Raw genomic sequence first — 27,890 nt, 5'->3', positions numbered from 1 at the left:
CCTGGTAGATTCCTGTGAGCTAAGGGAATTTTTGTACAGTACCCTTTATCTGCAGCATAAATGTCACAAGCTATTTAAAAAAAGATACCTCTTGAAAACAAATTGCTTAATATCCATGTTTAGTCGATGGATCGGAAAGGCGTTAGTCTCTCCTACAGCTTTTGCTTCGGTATCCTGCATAGTGCTTTATCCTGCCTAGTCATTCTGCTGGGCAGCGGAAGGTGTGAGAGGAAGGAGGGTCACTGCCTCCTATGAAACCTCTCGTCCAGCTCCACATTAACAGGCTCCTTTTTTTTCTGGCCTGTGTATTACCTGCTGGCTACCCCTCGTGGCACATTGGCACTAGGATCATTTGTGCAGTGCTTTTGGCCTCAGTTTGTGCTGCAGCTGAATTAGATCGACCCAAACCTGTATGTAAGTTTTTTCCCTGGTTTCTTTCCCTGGTTCACTCCTGGTTTCCTTGGGAGTAAACCCCTTCCCTAGGGCTATGTCTGTTTTTATGTATGTGCTGGGTCAAAGTATTAACTGTTAGTCAAAGTTGCTAGCTTGTTCACAGTTTATTAAAAGTAAAGCAAAGAAGCTAACACTGAACAGACTGTCTAAAGCTGTGCTAGCGTTCTGCTTCCCGCCACACACAGAACCTGACCTCTTTCCTCTTACCAGTGGTTTTGTATACAAGAAGCTTAACTTGTCTTTATAATCTCACTTGTCAGTAAAAACAGCTGTGATATGAAATACGAAAGCCCATATTGCCTGTTAAAGAAAAATGCTCTTTTGCCCTATTAGGCAGAAGATAACTGGACACTAAAGAAGTGCAACCCTTTGTTGGCAACATTGACAGTAGGACCGAGGCACCCTCAGCAAGTTTGCCGGCAACACCAAGCTGTGTGGTGCAGTTGATATGGAGGGAAGGGATGCCATCCAGAGGGAGCTTGACAGGCTTGAAAGGTGGGCCCGTGTGAACCTCATGAAATTCAACAAGACCAAGGGCAGAGAGGGCAGAAACTCTAATAAATGTTGTTTACTGACCCTGAGTGGCTTTTCTCATCTCCTGAGCTCGTCCTCTAGATGGTTTGGGAACTGCCCAGTGCTTTAAAGGACAGCATCAGACCTGAGATGCTGTGTGGTCCCAGGCAGTGCAGCCACTGTTGTGGATGTAGTGGGAACTGTCCTCCAGTTTTAGGACTCCTTTTATCCACATCGTAGGGGAACAGCAACTTCTGGTGATGGATCCTGAGCAGCTACAGACAGCTATGAGTTACTTCCAGCCTTGCCTCTTGCCTCCTGTTTGGAAGTGGTGATACTGTCCTCTCTAAGGAGAAATGGTGTGTTTGGACGATTCCTGATGAAGGTTGCATCTGCTCCATAACTCCTTCTCTACCTAGAGTGGCACAACTTTTTGTGACTGCTGTACTCAGCTTTTATCACAGCAGTCCTTGCTATGCCAGAAAATACCCAAATGAGACCTTCCACCCTTTCCTGGCTTCCTCAAGACTGATGAATTGTTCCCTTGCAAGTAGTAATAAATACAAGTTTGAAGCACTGGCTTTATGTTGCTTTTTAACTTTTATATTCCTTCCTCAGTGTTTCAATTAAAAACTAACTGCATAACAGGTTATATGATAAGGTCGTGCAAGTTAGCAATGTAAATTCATTGTGTATGATGGGAGCATAAAAACAAAATGAGAGGTTTTAGGGGGTCTTACGATACCGTTTCATTAGCAGTGAGCGAAATAAGACTGAGATTTGCTAGGCTCAGCGGGGTCCTGGGATGATCAAACTGTTTGTAGATCCCAGATAAACATCCAGACCTGTGGATAGTTAGATCACCTGTATTACATTGCCATTTCTTTGCCAGTGCAAAAAAAACGACCTCCCCAATGGGGACAAAATGTTGTGTACACTTCCCCGTGTATGACCATATCTGCAATAAGTATTCTGTGCTTGTTTTAGCTGAGGTGGTCAGTTTGCTGGTTGGAGATTTGTGGCTGGTTTCAGCTTCTGGAGGCACCGCTGAGTATCTCTTTGAACAGATAAACTAAATGTTAGGGTTTTTTTTAAATTTGAGGCAGTCAATCATCTTCTTAATAGTAATGATAATGTATTTTTGTAAAGTATCTTATGTCATTTTCTAAAATCAAAGCACTGAGGCCTAAATAGCCGAGCTTCATTAAGGAGATGAAGTGAACAAAGAGAGGCATCTGGCAGAAGAACGGAGGACAGTGTAAAAATAGAGGCGTATGTTAGTTTGAGTAGTATTAGTCATTTCTGATATTGCGTTGCCTATGAACCTCTGCTCCATTCAAAGCAGAAGACTGAGCCAATGAAGCCAATTTTCAGGACATTCACACAGTGTTCCTTTCTTCCTGAAAATAAGCAGCTGAAGCTTGGGGAAATTGGAGGTGCCTTTTGGCCAGCAGAAATCTTTGCCACAAGGACAATTTGATAATGTATCCTAAATAAATCTTCAAAAAGCAAATTGGCAATTTTTGTACTGCCCTTAATTTATCTAATCATTTTTTCAATATACTGTTTTCCTAGAACATGTGTCCTGATTCATTGTGATCGGTCAATGTGAGGATACTGGAAAGTGTAACTTAAATAAACACACCACTTATTTTTACATATTTATTTGTATAGCCTGTATGAAGAGGGTACCTTGCTTTGTGCTGGGCTGCAGAGCTTTTGTCTTAGGCTGTAACATGGCTAAATAGAAACCTGTGTTTCAGAAGCATTAATGATTTTTCACACTTCTAATCTTGAATTAAAGAGTCAGTTTCAAACTTCTGTCCTAAACTCCTTGTTTCAGTTTTTTGTGTGTTGTGTTTCTTTTTGCTTTGTCCTTTTCCTCCCTTGCATTTATTTTCTCTTACTCTGTATTTTCATCTTTTATGTTCCTTCAAAGAACCGTAGCCCAGTGCAAACAGTAATGCATTACTTTTTGCAGTATCGCTGTATGTCACAGTAAATCTGGAATCAGCATCTCTATAGCTTATAAACCAGAAGCGTAAAGAAATTAAATGACTCAAGAGCACAGAGAAAGCCCCTAGAATACAGGTGTTCTGATCACATCACTGGACCCAGCTACCTCTGTGTCTAATTGCTGCTTTATTTGTCTGTCCGACCTTTTCAGCTTTTTGTTCTCATTGTTTTTCTAATTTGAGCTCTTCTCTTCTAGTCCAGGTTGCTTCAGGCCTGGCCACTCTAGAACTGCTTTGGTATACACGGTCACCTGGCTCTCCATAATGTTTTCCATCAGGGTAGTAACACAGGCAGGATACTCTTTCTTCTGATAGCATAAATATGCTCAATAATAATATGGTGGGATATGGATATAATACTTATTAAGTCTATATAATATATATTAAAAAGTATATATAATACTTAATACTTATTAAGAAAGACTAAAGAACATATATCTGTTGTTGCCCATGGGGAATAGGGACTTCAGGATTATTTCTGATTTATGTAATTGCGTGCACCGTTATATTTAGAGAATGAATGTTGCCTGAAGTAGAGAAAGGGGTTTTGGTAGTTTATTGAAAATTCCCTCGTGTCACTGACTCTGTTGTACAAATGTGGTGTAGTGATCAGGGGGGTATGTTAAATGGGAAAGACAGGTTTTGCTTTAAAAGTCGAAGTGCAAGAACAATGCACTGTAATAAGGGATGGCGACTGACAGTTTCCTAAAAGGAGATTTTCATATTTTAAGACTTTAATAGTAATAAATACAATGATCCTGTATGCTGAATGCTTCTAATTGTGAAATAAAAGGCACACAAAAAACAGTTTTCTCGTGCAAAAATGGTCAAAATTTCTCTCCGAAATGAAGAAGCTGTTTAGCTCTGTAGAGAGTGGTGACACCTGTGCTGGTTTGGAGTAGACACAGGAGAGGTTCAGTGCTTGCCTAGGACCCTTTGTCTTCATTCCATATCCAATGAGCAGCTGCAAATGCTCAACTTCTCATGCGCATTTTTAAAGTAATTTGTTTAGCAAAATGTTACTTCTCACAGAGAGGAAATTGACTGGTGAGGTTTACCATAATTTAAATACTGTCTAGTGGTCACATGCAAAATGATTTGCATTAAAAATATGCGTATTGGTGTTCATACTTCACTTTGTGCCTTGTTGAGGTGGAAAGATCTGGAGGAACATGAGTAACTCGGATAAGTACCCTAAGATTCCTTTATCAAGCTATGCTAAATGAATTAAACATGGGTTACTTTACAACAGCATCACTTTATTTTTTGCATCAGTTTAATTAAATTAGTTTTATATCACAGTCTAAGTCACACTGGCATATTTTATTCACACAAATGAGCCTCTGCATTTTTTTTCCTTTGCCTACTAAAATCCACAGTTCTCTAGCCATTGCTAACATGTCCCAGCTAACATGTCCCAGCCTGAGAGGTGTCTTTTATCCTTCAGCGTGATATTCTTTATTTGCATTTAGTTTTTGATTTACTGTGTCTAACAGGTGCTTTCCTCCAGTACTGCTGCTTAGTCAGTTTGTTCCTATTTTTGCATTTGTAGGGTTGATTATTCCTATCTAAATGTGGAACTTTGCACTTCGTTGATTGCATCCTCTTTATTCCAGACCATTTCTGCAATTTGAAATGACTCTGAGATACGGATCCTTTCTCTTTCTAAAGGATTTGAAACTTTACCCATTCCGATGTCAAGCACATATTTCACAAGTTCCCTTCGTCATAATTGAGACTATTGAACAAAACTGGACCCAGAATAGACACCTATGGGACCCTGTTAGAAATGGCTGGACAGTTTGATAAGGAAACGTTATTGATTTTCTAAACTACTTGTGCGCCTAGCTTGCACCCATAGGTTGTGGTTCCTCAGTTTGTGTGTTGGTGTCAAAAGCTTTACTGAAGTCAAGATGCAGACTTTACTTTTCTTTTTGCAGGTTACCCTGTCAAAGGGGAACAACAGATCAGACATAATTTTTGATTACTTTTGCACTGTTTGTTTTTTGTTAGCTCATTGCTGTTCCTGTATTCCCCTTGTGGCTGCTTAGTAATTTGTTTCTGGGAGGTAAAGGCAGGATAGCAGTTTGTCATTCTTTTAGTTTTTCTTTTTTCACTTTTTCAAGGACAGTCTCAACCTTTCTTTGCAGACTTTGTGTCTTCTCTCTCCTCAGCAAGTTCTTAAACGTGAGCCTAAACAGGTTTATGACAGTTGGTTGAGTATTTTAATTGAGATTATTTTCCAAACTGTCCTGACCTCCCCCAAATTTTCTCATATGTGCTTTCTTCGGTACAACAAGACAAGGCAGGAAGACGAGTGGCTCAACTGCCTCAGCTGGACCAAAAGCTTCTCTCACACCTTGCCTCAGACAGTGGCCGGAAGCGGATGGCTAGGGAAGAGAAAGGGAAAGAGCAGCGTAAGTGTTGTTTCATAGAATCATTTATGTTGGAAAAGACCTTCAAGATCATCGAGTCCAACTGTAAGCCGAACACTGCCAAGTCCAGCACTAGACCTTCTGTCTTTAAGTGCCACGGCTACAGTGTCTTTTAAATACCTCTGGAGATGGTGACTTGACCACTTCCCTGGGCAGCCTGTTCCAATGCTTGATTATTGTATTGTATCCTGCTGTCTGGCTGAACACACTTGGCACCTCAAGGACCACCACTGGCTGATAAGGCCATGAGGCGTTTCATCATTAGATGTAATTCTTCTGTCCTTCAAACAAAGCCCGGGGAGACACCTTCCCATCCTCTCTGCACCTTCCTCCCTTCCCAGTCCCGGTTCCTCTTTAGGCAGCCTCATATCACACCAATCCTGCCAGGACACAGGACCTTCCTACCTCACTGCCGCTCCTCCACATTTTTGCCTTTTTTGTCTTTTCTCTTTTTACTCCCGAGACCATACTGAAGAAGAAAATACTATCCTTCAATTTCTAAATCTCTCTCTGTATATTGCCATTTCTGTCTATTTATGTTTAAGGCAGATACTAGCATAGACCAGCAGCCCTCAAAAGAAGGAACAAAGACAGGGGATCTCCAGCACCATATGTCTTGCAGACACGTCTTCTTGTGGAGGCTTTAGTGCACATCGGTGAGTAGTGTTGGTGATGCTGGGTGTTCTCTGTGCAAGGTAACCTAGTACCGCTGGTTTTCCTCTACCCAGCAGCTGCGGCTGCAGCACATGTATTCAGTACACGTGCAGTATGTTTTCCTTTTTTTTTTGTGCTTTGGAAGGAGCACTGAAAAATTCATAACTGAAGTATTTTTTACTCTTCAAGCTGTCATCTTTAATATGTTAGTTATAGACTTTCTCTGGATAACACAGGATTGGGTAACAGTGGCCTAATCTTGATTTCCTAAATTTCATAAATGAATGTTTATGTTAACTTCTGAAGGTGAAATGGTTCTTTTGCTGCAGTGTAGTTGTCACTGAATATTTAATCAGACTGTATTCTCATAATAATTTTTTATGTCTTCAGCAGAACTGTCTGATAATTTTTCCTCTTATTAGCCTACCACTGCTGCAGCTAGTGTTTTTTTAATCATAAAATGTGGCATGACTTTGGAAGGGTCCCTGGCCTAAAGAGTTGAGGCAAATATTTATATATTGTATGAGAACTGAAGAATGACTGCAACATTATTTTGGGGGTACGAACGTGACTGATAAAAGTTTTATCTAAAATGTCTAAGAAGCATTGTCTATATTTTAGATGAAAACAGTAGGCTGCTTTTAGGGAAGGGTGATGAAAGAAGGATGACAGATTCAAGTGGAACAGTGGAAGGAGAGAAGAAATACAAGATGCGAGATACATGTACAGGACAGCTGGGTGAACATACTGAAGTCACGGTGCTTTGAGCTGAGGAGAGAGCTGTAAATTTGTATGTCTTAGAGATTAGCCCATGAGAAGTAAATGTCGGTATTGCTTTTGTGTTTTCACAAACCGGGTGAAGCTGATGATTGGGGAGGTTAGGCTCTGCAAAGTGTTCACCAGCTCTAGGAATCCCACCACTTTATTTGCTTAGAGTTCATTTGTAAAGGAAGGAAGAAAACGATATATTTATTTATTTCAGTGATGCATGCAGTGAGCCTGAAAACCTCTACTGTTTCTCCTGACTGTTTGCTTCTCACCGTAGCAGTGTTTCAAACACCAAAGTCTTCTCTGACTGCCTTGGAGGTCTCCGTGGAGGACCAGTATGGTTAAGGTGGGAGTTTACCCAGCTCGAGGTTACAAACTGGGATGATGCAGGAAATACTTTGGCAATTGAACCAAAGTGATATGTCTTTCTGAACATTATCCAAAACTAAACAAAATAACAGGAAGGATTTTTCCTTTCCTTTGGCACTTTTGCACTGATGCTTATTACTCTGACATAGCCTTTCCAGTCATTCATGAGACCTCTCAAGAGAGTACCAGAGGCAAGACCCGAATTTCTAATACAACTAATAAACAGGAGCTTTCCCTTTCCTCACCTAAATATGTATTTTGATATTAGAGATACAGGGTAGGTTTTTTGTGGCAGGTCATTTTTAAGAGCCTTCCAAACAATTTTTATGTCAAAATGCTTCACTGACTTAAATAATACTGTTACAGAGATAATGAATAACGCAGAGGGAAGTTCAGAAGCTCAGGCAAGGGAAGGAAAGGCACATTTTCTTTTGGGCTTTGAAATTAGTTGGAAAGTTGATGAGGCAGGGAGGTGTGTGAAGACTCTTCCAGATGACACGAGCAGCACAGAGAGGAGTTATGCACTAGCTGTGCCGACGTGAGTTTGGATGGGCAAAGAGACCTGCGGTGCTTGAACCAAGAGGCAGGAACATCCACTAGGGAAGAGATGGGAGCAGGATCCCAGCACAAGGTGTGTGGAGGCTGATCTGCACCATGGAGCCAGGCAGGCTTGTGTTTTACGTGCCCCATTTCCATTCTGCGTCGCTACTGGTGGTCATGCAGGAAGCAGTGCCAAAAACGTGGCCTCATCTGAGTTGCTTACAGATGAGGAAGAAGTATGTTGGCTCGTTGTTTAGTCTCTTTAAGTTTGCTAATGCATAATAATGTGAGAATTTAGCAAGAAATCCCATTTCTTCTCACCACCCTCTGTGTTGAGGCTGCTGTCTGCATTGTTTCCTTTCTTCTTTTCCCTCCTCTTCTAACACTCACCAGACATCTGGGATAATGGAGTTTTTCACTTCTACAGCAAGCGCAGCACCTGCCATGTGAAATCTTTCTTTCTCTCCTGAGTGAAAGCTTTAACTGTCACTGCTCCCAGACAGAGAATAAGGCCTCGCTATTGCTGTCTGGGCTGCATGTTTGATTAATACAGGGTCCCTTTATTGTCATCCTGCCTTTCTGCTCTTCCTCATTAGAAATCAGTGACTCTTCCCCAATTCATTCATGACATGGAAAAAAGAATGCCTAATGATACACATAGATAAAGAAAACATACAGCACGCATTCAGTTGGTAAAATGAGCTATTTTCCCAGGAGATGAGATTAAGCGGGGGGTGCATTTGCCTCCTGCAGGTGCTAGTAGAAGCCTCTGACATACAGCAGTGCAAGATATATGAGCACACGTGTATGTATGTACACACACACGTAGAGGAACTGAGCACCGTTCCTGTTTGTATATAATTTTGTTTTGTGTTTACACTTTGGTGAAGTGACGTGGTGGCTTGGAAATGGTTTTGTTCTTGTGAGCTACCAAGCATTTCCGTTAGCACTTGACAGCACAGTGTCAGCAGGGAGAATATTTATTTGCTGAGGTTTGTCCAGGGAGGAACTGCAAGGAGGGCTGTGTGGGTGTGTTTTGGCCAGAGCGCAGTGCCCTGGGGATGTAATCCTTCCCGTAATGAATCGCACAATTTACTGAGTTAGGAATAGGTATGTTGATAGTTTGCTGTAACCCTTTTAGTTCTTATATCTAGGGTTTTCTCCACTATTTAGTGATGTAGTCCTTACAGAGGCAGGTGGCGTGAATAAGTGCAGCAGTTCACCTGGGGCTAGGGTTTGGTGAGTGCAGTTCTGCTGTCCTTTCCCAGCTGAGCTGCTGGTGGCCATGCTGGGGCTGGCATTTGGGGCTTGCCGCAGTTCCCTTCAGTCGGGGTGGGAGCACAAGCCTGAGAAGCGTGATGCAAAGCCCAAGCCAACAAGCTCTCTTGGCCATTTGCTGATTCTGTGCAGGGGCAGCGTGGATGGACTCCTGATGCAGAGGGGTGGAAGTAAGTAGCTCAGAGGAGAGACATCTCAGGTCTGTCTGTTACTGAAAGGGATTTGATGAGGAACAGAAGCTTTCTTCTGTGATGGCGAGATGGTTATGTGCTGTGTTAGTGGTGAGACCAGTGTGGCCAGGGCTTGCCTTACCCCAGGGCAGAAGGGGCAGAGCTGCTGGAGCTTGGGGATGCAGGTTTGGAGGTGACTAAAACCTGGCTATAGGGGTACATGCCAAAGGTGCCAGGAGCAGGGTTAGCACGTCCTGCATGGTAGGTGGTGGTACAGAACAGAGAAGGGAAAAGTCACCTTAGAATCATAGAATTGTCTAGGTTGGAATGGACCTTTAAGAACATCGAGTCCAACCAACATAACACTGACAAAACCATCACTAAACCATGTCACTAAGCACCACATCTACCCATCTTTGAATACCTCCAGGGATGGCAATTCCACCACTTCCCTGGGCAGCCTGTTCCAATGCTTGATAACCCTTTAGGTGTAGAAATTTTCTTTAATATCCAATCTCAACTTCCCTAAATGCTTCTAAACCACAATGTAGAGTGCAAAAAGGAATGTGAATAAAAACATATAAATATATAAAAACGTATATATGCTCTTTCTGAGTAAATTCAAGTTTAGGAAAGATTTGAATGTAACACTGCGATGGTGGTGAATTGGGAAAAAACTTCCTAGCTCTAGGTAGTACAGGAGGCAGTAGAAAGGAGTAAGGCTGTCAGGAGAGGGACGGAGTTTTCCTTCCATAAGTACCAAATAAACTTAAATGTCCGTGGGCAGAAAAGAAAACTAGTTGAGAGGAGGCATGTGGGGGCTAGTACTTTAATGTATTTGAAATAAAGTAGCTGAAGCTTGGGTCTTAGTAATCTTGTGTAGTTGGGGGAACTTGACTTGATGTTCTTAGGATGTTCTATGGGGAAAATAAACCCTGGCTTGATGTAGTGCCAAGTGATCATCTCAAGGGGCTTTGTGACCATGTAGCTGCACTCTGGGAATACACAAGTGTTTCTTCTTTGAGTCTGTTCCTGAGAAATGTAAACCAAAGTATTCTTAGGAAACGTATAGAAATATTTTAAGCTTACGTGTACCTCGTGCATCTGTAAAGATGTCAGGGACTTAACTGTTGAGAGTCTTGTGTAATGTGGTTGGGAAACGGCTGCTATTTAATGCCTTTTCTGAGCATAAGCAAAGCACTCTGCTCACTGCTGTTCTGCATTTCCTTCGTGCTCAGCCTTGATTGTCTTGTGATTTTGTGAATCAAGTATCTAACAGAAGTAAGGATCCAAAAAAAAAAACCCAAACCAACTCTGGTTCAAGATCAGTTCAGGTGAAATGAAGAACACAAATCGGGGCAAATGTACTTGAAGAACAGGTGCTATGTGAGTGCTTTCTCAATGAAAGATGCTTGTCTGTCCGCTGCCTTGGCAGCGCACTGCCTCCAAAATGTACTGCATTCACCCCAGATCATAAGGTGGCAGTGGCCTTAAGTGTCTTCCTTTATCTTTCAGTTGGTTTTACTTCTGTTTTTAATGTTTTAGCGTAGTAAAGCTTTTATCATCCCAGCACCTCCCTGAGAAATTTATTCTACTGCTGTATGAACTGACATGGTTAATAAGTCCATTTCAATATTTATTTTCTTTTTTAATGCATTAAGTTCTGTTGGTACCTGAAACTGGCAGCTTTCTTTGGCAGTAGTGCTATGGATCAAGAAACCAAAAGTCAGACCTCATAAAGAGGGTATTTCCAGAAGCACCTGTTTACTTTGTTTATGGAGGTGCGTCTCCAGCACAGGATGAGCTTCATTCTTGCACCTCTGGCAAATGAGCTGTGACACGCTCTTACTGATGCTGCTGCAAGTAATCAGCTAGAGGTTACTTTCCTGGGTGAAATACATTTCAATGGCAGTGAAGGAGAGGACTGTAATTTATTTTGATTGGTTTTCCCCATGATATTTGCATACTGCAGTACATAATATAAGCAGCTATATATAATGATTTTTTTCTCTCCATATGGCACCATAAATAAAGAGAGAGGTTAAAAAAAAATTGCTTTTAGTGACGTTGCCTTTTCCTTTGAAGAAAGCAGGAGGAGCTTAGATCTGGATGCTTCGAGTGAGCATGTTGTTCTATTTGTTTTGAATATAACAATACATTTTTTGTGTTGGGTAGTGTATCTGTGAGACAAGTATTATCACCTGAATATAATAAACATTTAGAACCTGCCGCCTTTGTTTTTGTTCTCATTCCCAGCTCAGCGTTAAAGAAGTAGTTATCAGACTATTCATCGGAGGTTTTTATAAACATTTTTCTATAGTTGCCAGAGTGATTAAGATGTAATAACTTGTTTGCGATAGGCTTGAGAAAAAAGCAGTTAATAACATAGGGCTATTACAGAACAGCTGTGTTTTTTTTCTTCTTGCCAAAGAGATAATAAATTAGAGTGTTTTGCTGTACGAACTCAGTCCTTTTTCTTATGTTCGGCTTCATTTATATTAGAATCATAGAATCATTTAGGTTGGAAAAGACCCTTGGGATCATCGAGTCCAACCATCAGCTCCACTCTACAAAGTTCTCCCTTACACCATATCCCCCAACACCACATCTAAATGGCTCTTAAACACATCCAGGGATGGTGACTCCACCACCTCCCTGGGCAGCCTGTTCCAGTGTCTGAACCACTCTTTCTGTGAAGAATTTTTTCCTAATGTCCAGCCTAAACCTACCCTGCTGCAGCTTGAACCCATTCCCTCTTGTTCTATCGCTAATTACCTGTGAGAAGAGACCAGCACCAACCTCTCTACAATGTCCTTTCAAGTAGTTGTAGAGAGTGATGAGGTCTCCCCTCAGCCTCCTTTTCCTCAAACTAAACAGGCCCAGCTCCTTCAATCGCTCCTCATAAGATTTATTCTCCAGGCCCTTCACCAGCTTCGTTGCCCTCCTCTGCACTTGCTCCAGCACCTCGATATCTCTCTTATATTGAGGTGCCCAGAACTGGACACAATACTCAAGGTGTGGCCTCACCAGTGCTGAGTACAGGGGGACAATCACCTCCCTCCTTCTGCTGGTCACACTATTTATAATACAAGCCAGGATGGCATTGGCTTTCTTGGCCACCTGGGCACACTGCTGGCTCATGTTCAGCCGCTTGTCAATTAGAAGCCCCAGGTCCTTTTCTGCCAGGCAGCTCTCCAGCCACACTTCCCCAGGCCTGTAGCGATGCATGGGGTTGTTGTGGCCCAAGTGCAGGACCCGGCACTTGGCCTTGTTGAAGTACATTCCATTAGCATTGGCCCATCATTGACAAGAACATGAAAATAAATATGACAAAAATAGGTATAATCACTCAAAGCTCTGCATTAAGAGTGCATGAGTGTGACCTGGGGGCACAGAGGTCCATTTGGAGAAACAGAACATAAACTTAGTCTGTAATCTGTGTGTCACTGGCTCAAATGACACCAGTTTAAAAAGTATGAGAGCCTTGGGAGGAACTTAAGTGGCAACTGAAGAACTTGACTTGCTCGCTTGCTAACTCGTGCACGCATGCATGCACGCCTGCTTGTTTTTCAGACGATTGTGCCAGGGCGATAACAGTTCTTGTTTGGCACAACAGTTCAGTGTGCTGAGACTGTGATGCTTGTTTCATCCCAGCATCTGGTGAGATTAAGTATTAGTGCTGCTGTTTAATGAACAGTCTGCGGATGTGAATGAATATTTGGGGTTGTTTTTGTTTCCTCTGGTTTGTAGCCAACAAAGCCGCCAGGATGAACAAAGCCTTCTGGGCTGCCTACTATATAGATTAATTTACAGCTGCCAGTTTATATTAGTTGCTCTATTTATTCTGCTTGGGTGCTTTTTTGAGGAAAGGAATATTTCTTAGTCAATTGTCCTGCAAAGAGAAAGGAATTCAAGAAATATGAAGCAAACAAATTCCCGCTAATTAGGCAAGCTTTTGGCAGCTGAGTTGTTTGCTTCCTTTTCTTATGATTTTATGTTACACGAAAGGACTGAAGTTTGAAAACAGAATTTAAGTTGGGGTCTGAACTTTTGTCTTCGCCCTCCTGCGCTCTGTGTTGGTGATGCTGGGGCTTGGTGAATAGCAACTATAACCAAATTTCTTGTCTGCCTTCTTAAAAGTCTGGCCCTTACTGAAGGCTTTGACAAGCTGAGCAGTCTATGTCTCTTGCCTCTGCAGCTCCTAAGATGATGTAGGTTTATCAGGAACCTCTAACGCTCCTTATTTTTGTGGTATTTCCCTATAATTCTCCTTCCTTCTGTCACTGTTTGCACGGAGTCCTGGCTCTGTGTGCTGACTGCCTGATGCAGTCTGCTGGCTCTTGCTATTGGGAATGTCCAAACCTGCACACAACCCTGCTGATTTTGGGCATCTGCACTCCCTGAGAGGTGACTGTGCATTAGGTGGTTATCAGCGAGGGCACAAAAGCAATATCTGAGGATTTATCCAAGAGCCTTATGGATATGTCTAGATATGAATAATACAGGCTGGCTGATGTCTTTGCCTGTCTTCTAAAATAATTGCTTTGGAGGACTCAAGTAGTTCAGAAGGGGATTAGTTGGTTTACTTATGGCAGGATCAGACACACTGGGAGATGCGCCCGTCTTCCCCACCCCCAGTGGAACTGGGAGCTCTTTGTTCTCCAAATTACTGAGAATGGGATCACAGTGGGCTAAATATAATCTTCTACGATCCTGCATAGAGGGTTCCTTCTCCCCCTCCCCTTTCCTGGTTTGCAGAGAGGGGAATAATCCATTGTGGGACTGTTTGGAAACCAAGTGGAAGGTAGTAAGATATGAAACATCCCAGGTGTTAAGAAGAGACCTTGCAGGAACAGGAGCAACAGCTCTCAGGACCTCGCAGGGTCAGGGGAGCCCATCCTCCTCTGAGATGTCCCCAATGAACTGTCAGCTCTGAGGCAACGCAATGAAGTAAAGTATCTTTGGCTTTTCAAAATAATTTCCCTCTTACTCATTGTAATGAATGGTCCTTTCTATAATTCACTCATAAACATTGGCAGGTAGCAGTTACGGTATCTTGTGTGTTTTGATGCAAGTGTCTAATGAGAGATATGCCATGTGTAGATAGATACATATATATACACATCTTCCCCTCCCCCCCCTTTTTTTTTTCCTGGTGAGAAGGTGGTTTTGCTCCATAGGAGCTGATTAGTAGAGGGCCTGATACCTGCGCTGTGATCCCTGCTTTCTTCTGTCTTGGTTGGACTTTGGCTTTGGAGCTTGCAGGTGTCCAACTGTGGCACTGGTGCAGGTGTTTGCTGTGCAATGTGCAGCTTCATTTGAGAAATACTTTCTGCTCCTGCTTTGGTCTTTATTCTTTTGAAGGTCTTTCAATTTATTTGGAAATATCCATTTAATGAATGTTGTTCTTTTAACTGTTTCATATCAGATGTTAGAAGTATGTGTGTGCTCCATTTAATAAGAATTTTATTTATTGAGCATGTCAAAAGTTGCTTGATACGTACTATGTGAAAAGTTTCAAAACCTTGTTAGTTAGTCTTGTGTTTCTACGGTCATGTGACAAAATGGAGCTGGCACTGGGCTTCTTCAGAGTGTACTGTGACATACAGTGGGGTACTTACAGTTAAAAACAAATAAACAACTCTCCCAAACGCACCAAAACCTTAAAAGAACCGTCAGTGAACTATGAAAAAGAAAGAAGCCGTGTGTTTTTTTTTCTATTGTAACCATTCTTTAAGATGGTCTTGTAATAATGAATAAAACTATTTAAAAGCGCTGGTTTTCATCATTGTAGTTGAAATGTCATTTCCCTCTAAAAACAGCTCTGCACAACATTGACAAGTAGTAATCGTGTTCTATCAAAAATATACCGAACAATTCATTGTCTTCTAGTACTTCTATTTATACTGAATAGGCATTTATGAAAATACAGTATTTTCTTGGTTAAAAAAATATAATTGTCAAATTCTACTATAAAGTTTATATTTTGTTGCAAATTATTGTGCCTTTATCATCATCAGAGATGCTGAGCTTTCACATTTCTTAAATCACATGTAAAATTAGTTCCTTAAATTTAATCAGTTTCTCCCAGTGCCTCCCTTCTATGCCATTTGAGTCTGCTGCTCCAAAAACTCTAAGGGATCTTCTTTTTGGGCGTAAAAGCCAAGGGCGTGTTGAGTTGTCTTCAGAAGGTGTAAAGCTGAGCGAAATGTAGTTTTTTCTGTTGCAGCTGTGGGAGGTTTTATTCTTGGGGCTAACTGCCAAAACTCCAATCCAGCCACGTGGTAGCTGGCTGGTAGTGATTAGGTGTTGAGAATGATTTGCTCTACGGTTGGGGTGGGTTCACAAATGTGTTGCTTTGCCTTGGTCACATCCAGTTCCTCTGCCAGGGACTAGAGCTGTGTCTTCACAGCCCGGGTACCCGAGGGCCTGCTGGCTGCTGCACCTCTTCCCTCTTATTGGGATGGTAGGGCAGGTATAGGATAATCTTGTATAACTCTTCAAGTCAATATTTTCCTTCTCATTTATGTTACAGCTGAATAAAGAATCAAATTTCTTCATTAACTATTACATGACCATGCAGCAGTCAGAAAACCTTAAGACCTGAGTAGATGGGAGAGAACTAGAGTACTTCTCAGTACTTGGCTTCTTTAATCCATGTAGGTTTTTTTCTGTGCTCTATTTTTTGTATGCATCTAAATTCATTGTGCTTGTTTTGATTGTTATCAGTAAATTGAAAAGTCTTAAAGAACTGCAGAGCTACTTAATTTCCTTCTTTCTCTTTCATTCTGCAAAAACATGTATCTATCACTATCTATTACACCATCTAAGTCGATAGAGGCTTGATTGTTGTCTGCATGCAAAAGGGAAATTGCCCTACTGTGCAGTACAAGAATCAGTCAGTATCTCCGTTAGGCTTCCTTAAACATTTTTTTAAGAGTAAAACCTTTGACAAATTTTGTGGTTGGAGACCTTCATGTCAAATGGTGGTATGGGTTTCCTGATTTTCTTTCATGTGCAAAAATGACTTAACAAAAATAATGGCTGTTGAGAGCATACATAATTAATAAAACCTTGTAAAGTAATCGGTGTGTATAAAAACCCACAAAAAGACTTGAAATTATGTCTGTTTTTTTTTTCTTTCTAATGTTTTCTTTTCAGCTCCTGACTTTTTTTTTTTCTTTCATTATTCTGGTGTTTTTATTGGAGCTGATGACAATATTGTTTTAAAAAGCCAACCTTTTTACTCCCTATTTTCATCATCGCATGTATTCTTTTTAGAGAGATCTGATGGGCTAACCTCAAAATAGTGTGCTTATTGTTTACTCTCAAGAGAACAAATTAAGCAGAAAATCTTTGGGATATTCTTGGTTTTGTTTTGCAGATATGCTGGTTGTAGCTATCCAGTTGTGTTACCTGATTTTGAACCTTCTTCCCTTTTTGTTCCCACCACAGATGGGAAGCAGGCAGTGCACTGAGCAGGTAGGCACTTGCAAGCACAGCGAGCGTATTTTCAGACAGGCCTGTCTGCCTGTCCAGATGCATCTCTGCATCTTCTCTGAGCTGGATCTCTTATGGGAAGATGGGAAATGAGTCAGTAGTGGCAGCACAGAGGGAACCAACCACCGCTGAGGCAGTCCCGTATTTGGGTCTGTGCCCAAAACAGAAATGGGACTAATCTAGTGCCCTCACATACATGTACCAAAAGCGGGCATTTTAGTTTATATTTGGTGAAGAAAAATAGCTCCTGTATTTGCTAATATATTTTAAACATCACGATTTAGAATGAATGTGAGAAAGCTAAGTGGGTCATTTTGTGAAGTCCTTTGGGTGTTACTGAAACATCAGGCTATTCAAATTTGGACCCTTTGACACTTAAGCCAACCCGTCTCCCTTGGAAAGAGAGGTATTTCCTCCAGAGGGACGTTCAGAATCTTCAAATTAAGTGCCTGGTCTGGATTGCCTTCTGTCTGTCTCCATAAGTGTGCTCTGCAGTCAGTGAAGAGGATTGGGCTGGGATACCTGTGGATATGCTTCCCCTGTCCCTTGTCTGTCCCACGGGGTGGTGGTTTGGGTTCTGGGATGGTGGTGAGGGAGAGAGGTGAGGCAGGGTGGACGTCAGGTTCTTCAGTTGCGGGACACAGTTTAAGGGGGAAATTTGACAACTTGTTTATTTGTTTGAATTAATTCCTATACATGGTGCTGCTATAACTCCCCGTGTTTTAGAGAAAGCCGAATAAGTGACATTTCATATGCTAGCCATTCTGTTGTTATCTAAAGAGCTCTTCTGTTTGCATGTGGAGGGCACCTCATTCCCACGGTCATACTGCTCCACAGCCCTTTGTTCGTCTTTGCCTCTCTTTTTGCCCCTTTTGGGTGGAGGGGCATAAATCTCTTTGAAATATCTAGCTAAAATGTCAGGGTACTTACTGAAACAGTGAGGCAGTTAGTTACATACATCATGAAGAATTCAAACAGAGAAGAATAAACTAAGCCGGCAAGTTCATAAATAAAAAGGTACATTTTCCTGCAAGAACTGTAACAGTTCTCTGGTGTCTGTGCATCATAGACCGTTACAGTATTTGGTTTTAATGTGTGCCTTACAGTGACTGTGCAGTTAGCTGAATTAACGTTCCCTCTGCAGCCGTAACTTTGAATTGACTAACTTTTCTGTGCTTAAACTTCCCCTCTAGTATTTCTCCCTTTTCTCATTTGATTTCCTTCTGAAAAGCAGCAAAGAAACTAGCAAAAGAGAGGGAAGGAAGGCACGAGGGAGAAATGCCACAATTCAGTTGAACATGTATTTGAATTGAGAAGAACTGTTCTTTTTAAAATTAATGTTTTGGAGTTGTATCACAGGCTGGCAATCCTGTTCGCTTCAAAGAACATGTGTGGATTTTAAACAGCAGACATTACACCCAGCAGAAATAATTCCTCAGTGTGCTGTGTTATAGATGGAGAAGATCCACAGATCAAATGTTCTGAGATCCAACAAAGTTCCTATAGTCAGAGATCAAAAAAATATCCTAAAGATTTAAATCCATTTGCAAATATGAACAAGTCTATAGCTCTCTGGGTATCAGGAGCTGGAGTGAAATCCAAACTCCATCAAAGTTAACAGCAAATTCCCTGTGACTTAATAGGGTCAAGAATCATACTTATTTTCTGCTTAAGGTTTTGGATGTGTAAGATTAGATGTACTCCAAGTGGCACAAGGAATGCCTTTGCTGCTTAACGATGCTAAATGACAGATAAATGAACAGTGGTTAAAAGGTGCTGGGAATCCTGTAGCCCACAGATGAGAGCTCAGGGCTATAATTACAGTTGAGAAGACAGTCTATAAACAGTTTCTAGCTCTTTCTGTAAGAAGATGTAAGCCTTGACATAGCAAAGTACTTTCTTTAATGGATGGGCAGTTTGTTGTTATGTATGGGGCTCACACCATCTAAGTAGAGGTGTGTAGAGGTGAGCTCCCGTTGTGGTCAGGGGATGGGGCCAGAAAGAACCTGGGACACTTATCCTATTACTGCATTACAGCCGTTTCTCTTTCTCCATTGACTGTAGAAGGAAATTCAAGTAGTTCGAACCAAATCTTTTCTAAGGTTTAAGTTTGGCGAGGTGTATCCACCTTGATGACTATTGCAAGGCGTTGAGAGGGACTTGTATTCCCAGTCATTAACCTCCAGTTAAGTCAAAGAATTGGAGGGAATGACTAATGTATTGCCTGCAAATAGTGTAAAATAGGAATATAATGAGTGGGAGGAACAGGGGACTGCAAAGAATTGGCCAGAGTCTCCAGGGTTGTGTCTTTTCCCTTCCCCCTTGCTCCTGGGTGGATCAATAGAAAGGGAGCGCAGTTGTCTAATGGCTTTTTTTGCTCATCACTCTGTGATGTTAGTTTGACACATGCAATTTACTTGGAAAAGCTTAAGTAGCCTTAATAACAGAAAGTCCCAGCAGATCTGACACTAATGGTCTCCCCCGTTGTCAGTCTCAACAGAGAGATTAAGAACTGAATGAACAAAGAGACCAAATTGCCGTCTCCCCCCTCGGGGTGTTGCTGCATGAAAGCAGGTATGAGCCGTGACAGTGGGTCTTTGGGCGGGCTCTGGCTCTCCGCAGTGCCCCAGTGTGAGAGGGGACTTTGCCTGTGCTCTCATTTTAGTGCCATTACTGGGGGCTGCTGCAACGTCACGCAGTCCAGCATTTTTACACAAATAGTCAAATCCAGTCATCTTGAAAGAAATTCAGTATATCGCGCCCCGACAGCGCGTATTATTGAATACTCTTCAGACACTAACCATCCGACACACTGTGTTAAACATAGCCCAGCTAGGTCTACCATTTTTCCTACCTAGTTTTGCACAGGCAACTCATCTTTTCTTGGCCAAAACTCTCAGAGAGGTGTAACAGTGCAGCTCTGCGGGGTGTACACCCAGAGATGGACACGTCCCCAAGTGCATTGGATTAAACTTGCAAAAATGTCTCAAAGAAAATAGAGCATCTGTTTCTGCTTTCATGCGGAGCTTGGAGAGACTTAGTTAATGATGTAAGCACTGTTTACGAATGGCTAAACACTTCCCTTTCTCAGTGCTATTCTTTGAATATATTATAAATCATAGTGCCAGCTCTCTTTTGCCTCCCTTCCACAGGACACATTTGTACCATCAATCTAACATTCAGGTAAAAAAAAATCACTATGTGCTATATATTTTGTCTGTTTTTTCTGGCCACCGTGTGGGAGGTTTTAATTGCAACTCACTTCTCAGTAAGATTGTTTGGCCTTTCTTTGGGAGTGTTGCTCATTTTCTATTTCAATAACTTTTTATAAATTTCTATAATTTTCTGTTTCATTAGCAAGTAAAGCAAACGTGTTTCTAAAGGGATTTAGGGGGGCTTTACCCACACGGGATTTGATCTATGGTGATGATTGTGAAAAGCAGACCCTCCACTTTATTCAGTCTCCATACTGAGGAAAAGCAAATCACCTTTCTGTGGACAGATGATTTTCTAAGATACTGTTGTGTTGATAAATCTTTTGTTAAACGTAAACCAAACATGTGTCCCCTGGATTTAGAAGATTAAAAACTAAATAAGAGTTACAGCATCAGTGTCAACATTGTCTAGCCTTATCAGTCTCTGCTTTATAACTCGTATTTTCCAACATTACTTACAATACTTTGCCAAGTCCACCAGGTGAATGGTGGAGCTCAACATATATTTCAAAGGTAGTGAAATAGATGCTTTGCATTTTATTAACTGAATGTAAGTATATGAACATATTTAATTGATGGTTCTACAGAGGAACAATCTTGTTTTTATACAATATAATAACTAATATTTATGCTGCTAAAATATATTTAAGATGCATAAAAAGTAATGGTTTTGGTTAAAAATGGGTTTGTACAGCTTAGTCTGTATGTTTTCCTATGTGCATACAGCATACAAATGAACTCTCTGTAGATCTGACGGATGCGATACTTAATCTCAAGTGAAATGTTTGACACTCAGCAGCGGTTCAAAGATGAGCATAGCTTTATTAGTGTTTTAGTCACACTTTTTAAAATTCAAATTCTTGGCTTACTGTGGTAAATTAAAGTTTTGTTGTTGATTTCCAGCAGTTAGAATTTGCTTCCTTATATATCACAGTTACAGTGTTGGTTTTTAATTGATTAGCGCACGCATCAAAAACACACACAAAAAAGAAAAAAGTGCTATTAAACTTCTTTAAAGAAGACTTGCATGCCTGATATCAAAGACTGGAGGATGTAAATCTTCTTTTCCCTCCTACGGAAAATTAGAAATACCTCCTCCTAAGTGGACTGCCATGTATTTTTCAAATTTGGGAAATACCTATGTGTTTCTTGAATCATGTACACTAAGCAAATCTGGCAGTTTACAAGGAGGTAGTAATGTATTGTAAATATTTACTGAAGTATGGCCTGGATTATTTTCAGAAGACAATTTTCAGATCATGAGATGGAAACAATTTTATGTTATGCTTCCAGGAGACAGGCCACTGTGTCTTTTGTCTTGTGTGGCTGACTATTCCCTTGTCTAACTTTCCAAGGAAGAAAAAGCAATGTAAATCTACACAGAACTTTGATGAAGCAGAAAAGCAATTTGCTCACTCTATAAAGGAGGGAATTTTTATTTCCTTCCAAGGAAGGAACACGGTAGACTTGCTAGATAGTTTACTCTGAACTTAAGCTTACTCTATTAAATTTTAATATCTGGAAATTTCTCAGTAATCACTGATTTAAAAACTTCTCTGGTGTATCTCTTACTAATTCTTCGAGATAGTCTAGTCTTTAAAGCAGTGACCATGGGAAAAATAGGAAGCGTCTGAACCGTACATCTAATAGGACAGCCTGCCAAATGATTCCTGCATCTTTTAGCTCCCATTATATTGGATAAATCTTTGTTGAATGAAACATTCAGGTTTCCCAGAAGGGCCTTAGCAGGGCAGGACCTTAAAAACTGAAATTTCTTAACAACTTGTGAGCAAGGCTGTGTACACATGAATTCATACAGTTGACTCTTTGGGGGTATGTTTGCATACCAAGCATCATTCTGGAGTGCATTTAAGGATATTTAAGGGTATGTATTTTCTTCTGATGTGTCGTCTTATTTAATTGTTGGAATAATATGAGAATCTGCTCTGAGATCTCTGCGAGGTGCCCCTGGGCTGGCTTTGTGCTGGTGCAGAGCTCAGCGCCAGGCTGGTTTCCCATGGTTCTGGTATGCTGGCAGCCATGCAGTCCCTGCAGCTTAATGACAGTCCCCCTCCACAGCCCCGCTGAGGTTTTTGGCAGCTTGGGTCTGTCCCTACGGGGTTCCCTTTTTTCTCCCTGAAGTTTCGTCCCGGTGGAGGAACTTGCTTTGAACACAAGACTGGCAAAAGAAGGTTTTTCCTTGCTTGTGCTCTCTTCTCCCTTCTTAGAAGCCTTCCATTCTCCAGCAAAGGCAGAAGTTCTTTGCCTGCCTTCTTTTGCTAACCCCTCCATTTGCCCTGCTGGTCATGTGCCATCTCAGTCATTTCACTACTTTTTCATTTCCTCTCTTAGTATCTACCCTCACCTTTTGTTCCTCTGGTTGTGCTAGCAACATAAGCTCATTTCAATGTCTTCCAGCTTGGAAAAAAAAAAGCACCAGGCCATCACCAGTTAGATTTGAGCCTCCAGGTACCCTCTGCAAATCTCTTCTCCCTCTCATTGCTCAACTTGCTGTCAGTAGCTGTTGGTGGAGTGCCTCTCTCCAATGCACCTGTGCCTTTTGCAGTCCAGCTTTGCACATTCCATTCTGGGCAGCATCTTTACTGACCTCTTCCTCATTAAAGTTTACAACATGCACTGCCTCCTCAGCCTCACTTGAGCTGCCAGCTGTCTGCAGTCCCCGACTTTGTTCTTGAAATCCTGCCCATGCTTTTGTTCCCTGATCGTGTCCTCTTCGGGTTCTTCTGCCACGTCAGCGATTTGCTTGGAGGATCCTCCCCCATCCAGCTTTTTGGTAATTGTTCTGTGTGGTTGTGCCCTTGATCGTTTGTCTTTTTCTCCGCCTTGTGGATGCGGTTACTTTGAGATAAACTTCAACTCATCTTCTGCCTCTATGCTGAAGACTTCTCTGTTGCTGTGCACCTGACTTATCTTCTGTATGGGCCAAAAATACCTGTCTTTCTTTACAGCATAGTCTTGTGGACATGGAAATGTCAGCTGACATTTTTCTATCCCATAACCACCGATTCCCCCCCGCTTTTTCCTAACCGTCACCAGCAATTCCATATTTTTTTTGACCACTTGGATAACACTGTCATCCTTCTTACCACTCAGATTCCTAATAAGCAAATTCTTAATTCAGGGTTCTTCTAGGTGATTGTGACCACACCATACGTAGAACCTCACAAATTCTTCTGCATCCATCTCTTTCGTATACTTCTGTACTGTTAAAACGGTGTCCAGAATTTATGTCTCATAATTTGTGCATCTGTTACTATAACGTGCTTCAGTGATGTTGGTAATGTGAGGATTTTACCCTTCTGCTGCTCTGGAATACCCCTGCAGAGGTTCTTTTCTTTGTCTTAAGGGTTTGACCAGAGCACCTTCCTCCCAACGACCATCCCCCTTTTCTCTACCATGGGGAACATAACGTGGTTGCCATTTTGGCGGGGGGAGCCTGTGGTGACTTTTCATCTTTTATTCAGTGTTACGAGCTCGACTTGCATCCCTGGCTGATTCAGGATGTTACCTTCCGTTCCCTCCTTGGCCCCTTTTGACACAAGCACTTGTGTCCAGGGAGAACTACCTCAAAACATCCATGGTGCTGCCTGGGAAGCCTCACTCATCGTCTCCCCCTTGCTTTACTGCAGTGCCTGCAAAAAAAAATTGGTGACCAAGATGCTGCTCACATGCCTGGGCTCTTAAACTGTTCACAGCATTGTTGCTGAATCCCTCCTACACCGTGTGCCTGTATGTCCAGTTTCTGCCTCTTGTTTTTTCTCCCAAATTTAGGGCACCTTGTCTTCTGTGTTTCTATAGTTGTTTCTGGGCAGTAATGTAATGCCATGAGGCTGCGGCTCGGTGAAGGATATGGTAAAAATTGGGCTGTCATGGTAAAATAACACCAACCAACAGTTGAGTGCTGGGATGGGAGATTGACATAATTAAATCTTGATTATTTTTTTTACCTTCCAGATGCCCTCCTTGCAGTTTGCTGTTACTGGTTTTAGCCCTTTTCTGTATACAATCTGAGGATGTGCGTTTGTCTTTGGTGGTGACTAAACCTGCTCTACAGACTGCAGTCACACATCCCGTGAGACTTCTGCCCTTCCCTGTTTCCCTGAGATACGGGAGCTTTTTGGTTCGTCACTTAATTTCACCTAGGAGCTATCTGTATTTGATCTCAGATACGCCCTAAGTTCTGCTTGGCTGCTGTTGATTTGGAGATGATGTCGAGGTAAAAGTAACGGAGCAGTGGGAAAAGGGCAGAAAGGCGAAAAATTTCAGGGAAAGATACTGGGTATGAATGGGTCTTGTCTGAAGACAAGACTGAATCTATTAATACTTGTGATCTTTTTATTTCAGGTCAGTTACAGTTTTCTGAGATTGAATGGCAGCCTGATTCAGACTGTTTTTCGGAGGGAAAATAAATGTTTTGATAATGATTATGAAAAACAACAGAGATTACTCTGACAGTACCAGAAACAGTTTTTTCAAAACACAGCTGGACCTAAGTTAAAATATTTCACATTGTTACTTTAATATATATCCTGCTTACAAATTTTTGTGCATTTTTTGTTTGTTTTTCAAACTGCTTTCCATGGGCAGTAGGTAGAGAATTGGTGTTTTGCCTCTGGAAGCGCACAGTTTCCAAACATGTTTCCACTAATGCATCCAAAGTCAATGCATTTACACCAGAAGTTTCCAGCAACCACTTACAGGTGCATTGTAAACTAGTTGTGCATTTCAGAAGTACTCTGCAATGTGCAAATGAAGTGATAAAAGAGGAAAATGTCTTGTTTGATCCACTAAATTGAACTGAGGCTCCGTAAAAAGTGCTGATCTGAATCTCTGCAATGGAGGGGAGACTGTGAGGACCTCAGGAGCTCTGACACGAAGGAAGGAAAAGTATTGTATTAGCAAACAGATTGAGTGCGGATGACTGACAGGAGACGGGCTTTGATATGCAGGCATGAAAAGATGGAAGCAGAACAGAGAGAAGAGAAAGAACATCCTAGAGAGACATAAGAACAGCAAGTGAGATCCTTTCCTGTTAAGGTTTTGGGGGTTTTTTTTATGTTTTAAATTATTTTTTTTAATCTTTGCTTTTATTCTTAATACCTCAGTTTGTAATCTGAGAGAAAACTAGAGTATACTATCTCTGCCTCTTCAGATGTTCTATAAAATTCATGCTGAAGACTGCCTCACATATAAATATCAAACTATTTATTCAAATGTAAAGTAAGTACCTTACAGTAAGAAAATTAGTCTTACCATCATTGTCCAAAATTCTGTCACAGTGGAAGATGAGGTATGAATAAAAAGCAATTCAACTCATGAGCTCCCAATTGAAATTCGCAAGTGTGGAAGAGAGAGGCTGAATCTCATTTCTTCTCTGGGGAATTCTGTTTTCTGGCAGCCTGCAAGGATGGAAACCAGCGAGCAGTTATGGAATAAATTTCTGAAGATAAGTAGTTCAAATAAGTGGATTTTGAAAGGAAAAGTCTGTTAAAGAAAAACAAGTTTTCTCCCAGTGCCATTCTCTTCTTGCAGTGTAAGTACTACAGTATTATTTTACTGTCCTTCAGCCATCTCATTTACGCTGTTAACCGTAGCAGGGCTGGTTTGCTTAGACTTCCAGTTTTGGATTCTTAACAGCGGATCCGGTAAGGATTACAGTTTTGCTAGGCACTGAGGAAGCTTGGGAACATTGACCTGGCCAAACAGAAGGCTGCCTGAATGTTGAAGTCCTTGCTTTTCACGTGATGACTGGTGTGGGAAGCAATGCTGCTAGAACCCCAGTGCGTGCATAGTGTCTGTCCTTCATCCATCTCCTCTGTGTGCAAGCACCTGGAAGGTGGAGAATTAGTCGCACTGCCACCCATCTCATTGCAGATGTTAAGCAACAAGCGCAATATGGCAGCTTTTCACTTTTGCAGTTAGAAAAATTAAAAAAATAATTTAAAAATTACACAGCACACAAAGCTACCTGGCCATTTGTGCCTTTTCAGTCCAATTGCAGTGTCTCAAAATCATGTAGGTGTCGAAGCAAACCTGGGGCTGCCAGGTGATGCCCAGCTCCTCCAGCCTCACCTCCACAGTAACCTTCCTCCAAAGCAGGAGGTCAGTGGCAGAGAGTGAGTTCCCAAGTCTATCAACATGGAGAAATGATTTACTGAGCAAGGGGCTCACCCATGACTTAGGAGTTGCTGACCTTTTGCTCATCCTTGGGAAAGGTGTTAACAGCCTCTACCAATGCTACTTACACTATTTCTCTGTTAGATTTACCTAACAAAAAAGGGCATATATCCAAATTATTGTCAGTGACTTCAGGTCCAGAACTTCTCTGATCAAACTGCTGAAGTGCTTAAAGAAAGAAAATGGATAGCTGTCCTTGTAGGAGTCAGGCTCAAAGATGATCTGCAAAATAGCTGTCTTTATTAAACTATCCTGTAGAAGACATCAAAATATTTATTGCCAACTACATGTTTTGATTTCCTGTGTACTGGTATAAGCTCCTAGTATGTATTTTATATAAGTTGGAAAGTTTTTGTAGCACTTTGGTTGGATTCCAGAGGAGGAACTGTTAAAAGTTTCCAGTAAACTGCTTTTTGTACCTGGGAAAAGTGATGGTATTAGACCTGCTTTTAATAGCAAGGTTTTACCTGGTACTGGGGGGTCTGAGCTGGTGGATTTAAGGGCTACGAAGATGATGAGGGGATTGGAACATCTCTCGTATGAGGAAAGGCTGAAGGATTTGGGTCTCTTCAGTCTGGAAAAAAGATGACTGAGGGGGGGATCTAATCAATGCTTATGAATACTGAAAGAGTGGGTGTCAGGAGGATGGGGCCAGGCTCTTTTCAGTGGAGCCCAGCAACAGGACAAGAGGTAACAGGCACAAACTTGAGCATAGGAAGTTCCACCTAAACATGAGAAGGAACTTCTTTCCTTTGAGGGTGGCAGAGCACTGGAACAGGCTGCCCAGAGAGGTGGTGGAGTCTCCAACTCTGTAGACTTTAAAAACCCGCCTGGATGCGTTCCTGTGCACCCTACTCTAGGTGACCCTGCTCTGGCAGGGGGGTTGGACTAGATGATCTCCAGAGGTCCTTTCCAACCCTACCATTCTGTGATTTGTTCAGCATTTTGGCTTTGTTTACTCTGCTGAGAAAATACTGCTTTTTTTCAGTAGCTGGTCATTGGTAAATGCTGTGATAGAAATACAGAGTTATTTTAAGACTACCTTCAGAGCTGATAATGCTGAGGGACTGTTATCCATAGGTAAGGGCTCGCATTTTATTAATATCACGGATTATTCACTTTTAATCCTTGTGTCTGTTTCCAACACTTTGTTCAGTAGTTATCACTGAAGAACTGAAAAGATAGATGTTTTCTTCTAGAAATAGAGCTGAGCTTATTTTAATGAGCAGCTATGCCCTGCAAACGGTGCAAAAGTATCATTCTTTTTATCCTGCAGAGCTGATGTCTTGCTGGCATGACAGAAATCCATTAACTCTCAACTCTTTCTGTCTACGGCAAAATACTGTAGAAACTGTGCTGTTGTACGCATCTGTAGCGTATTTGTTAGTGAAGCTGCAATTGTGAGGAAGAGCTTTGTTCTCAGTAAAGGCGCTGAAAAAACAGATACCTTAGTGGTAAAATAGAGGGAGGAAATTTGACCTCTGCATTGCAGGTGTATTTGCTGTTCAAAAAGCTATTGGAAAAACTGTTATTTTGGTTTTAAATTGAGCAGGTTTAGAATAGATTCATTGAGACCTATTTCACCTTCTAGACACTTTTCTTTGAACCAAGTTTCAGATTGTAAGGAATCTATAACAAATAATGTGTAAATTAGCAGCACGTTGTGGCAATGTAATAAATTGCAGTCTGCATTCTAGATATTAATTGCCAGATGAACTCTTTGTGTAGATGTAAAGTTACTTCTTTTAGTATACAGTTTCCAAGGAGTGCAGGTAAAAGATA

At 41.5% G+C, this 27,890-nt stretch overlaps 1 protein-coding gene across 13 annotated transcripts in view; it reads left to right on the top strand.

Moving 5' to 3' along the window:
- The window catches only part of ANKRD6 (ankyrin repeat domain 6), a 117,302-nt gene that overhangs the window by 27,987 nt on the left and 61,425 nt on the right, over window positions 1–27,890 (top strand). The window contains exon 1 of one of the 13 annotated variants that reach the window (XM_074581151.1): window positions 16,085–16,677. The exons of the other annotated variants lie outside the window; for them this stretch is intronic. The gene's annotated coding sequence lies outside the window, so the exon portion shown is untranslated. Of the gene's footprint in view, window positions 1–16,084; window positions 16,678–27,890 lie in introns of those variants that run through there. 13 annotated transcript variants of the gene reach the window in all.

Source organism: Larus michahellis, chromosome 3 (assembly GCF_964199755.1).
Source record: "Larus michahellis chromosome 3, bLarMic1.1, whole genome shotgun sequence".
Taxonomy (NCBI): Eukaryota; Metazoa; Chordata; class Aves; order Charadriiformes; family Laridae; genus Larus; species Larus michahellis.
This window is presented reverse-complemented; position numbering and strand designations above follow the sequence as displayed.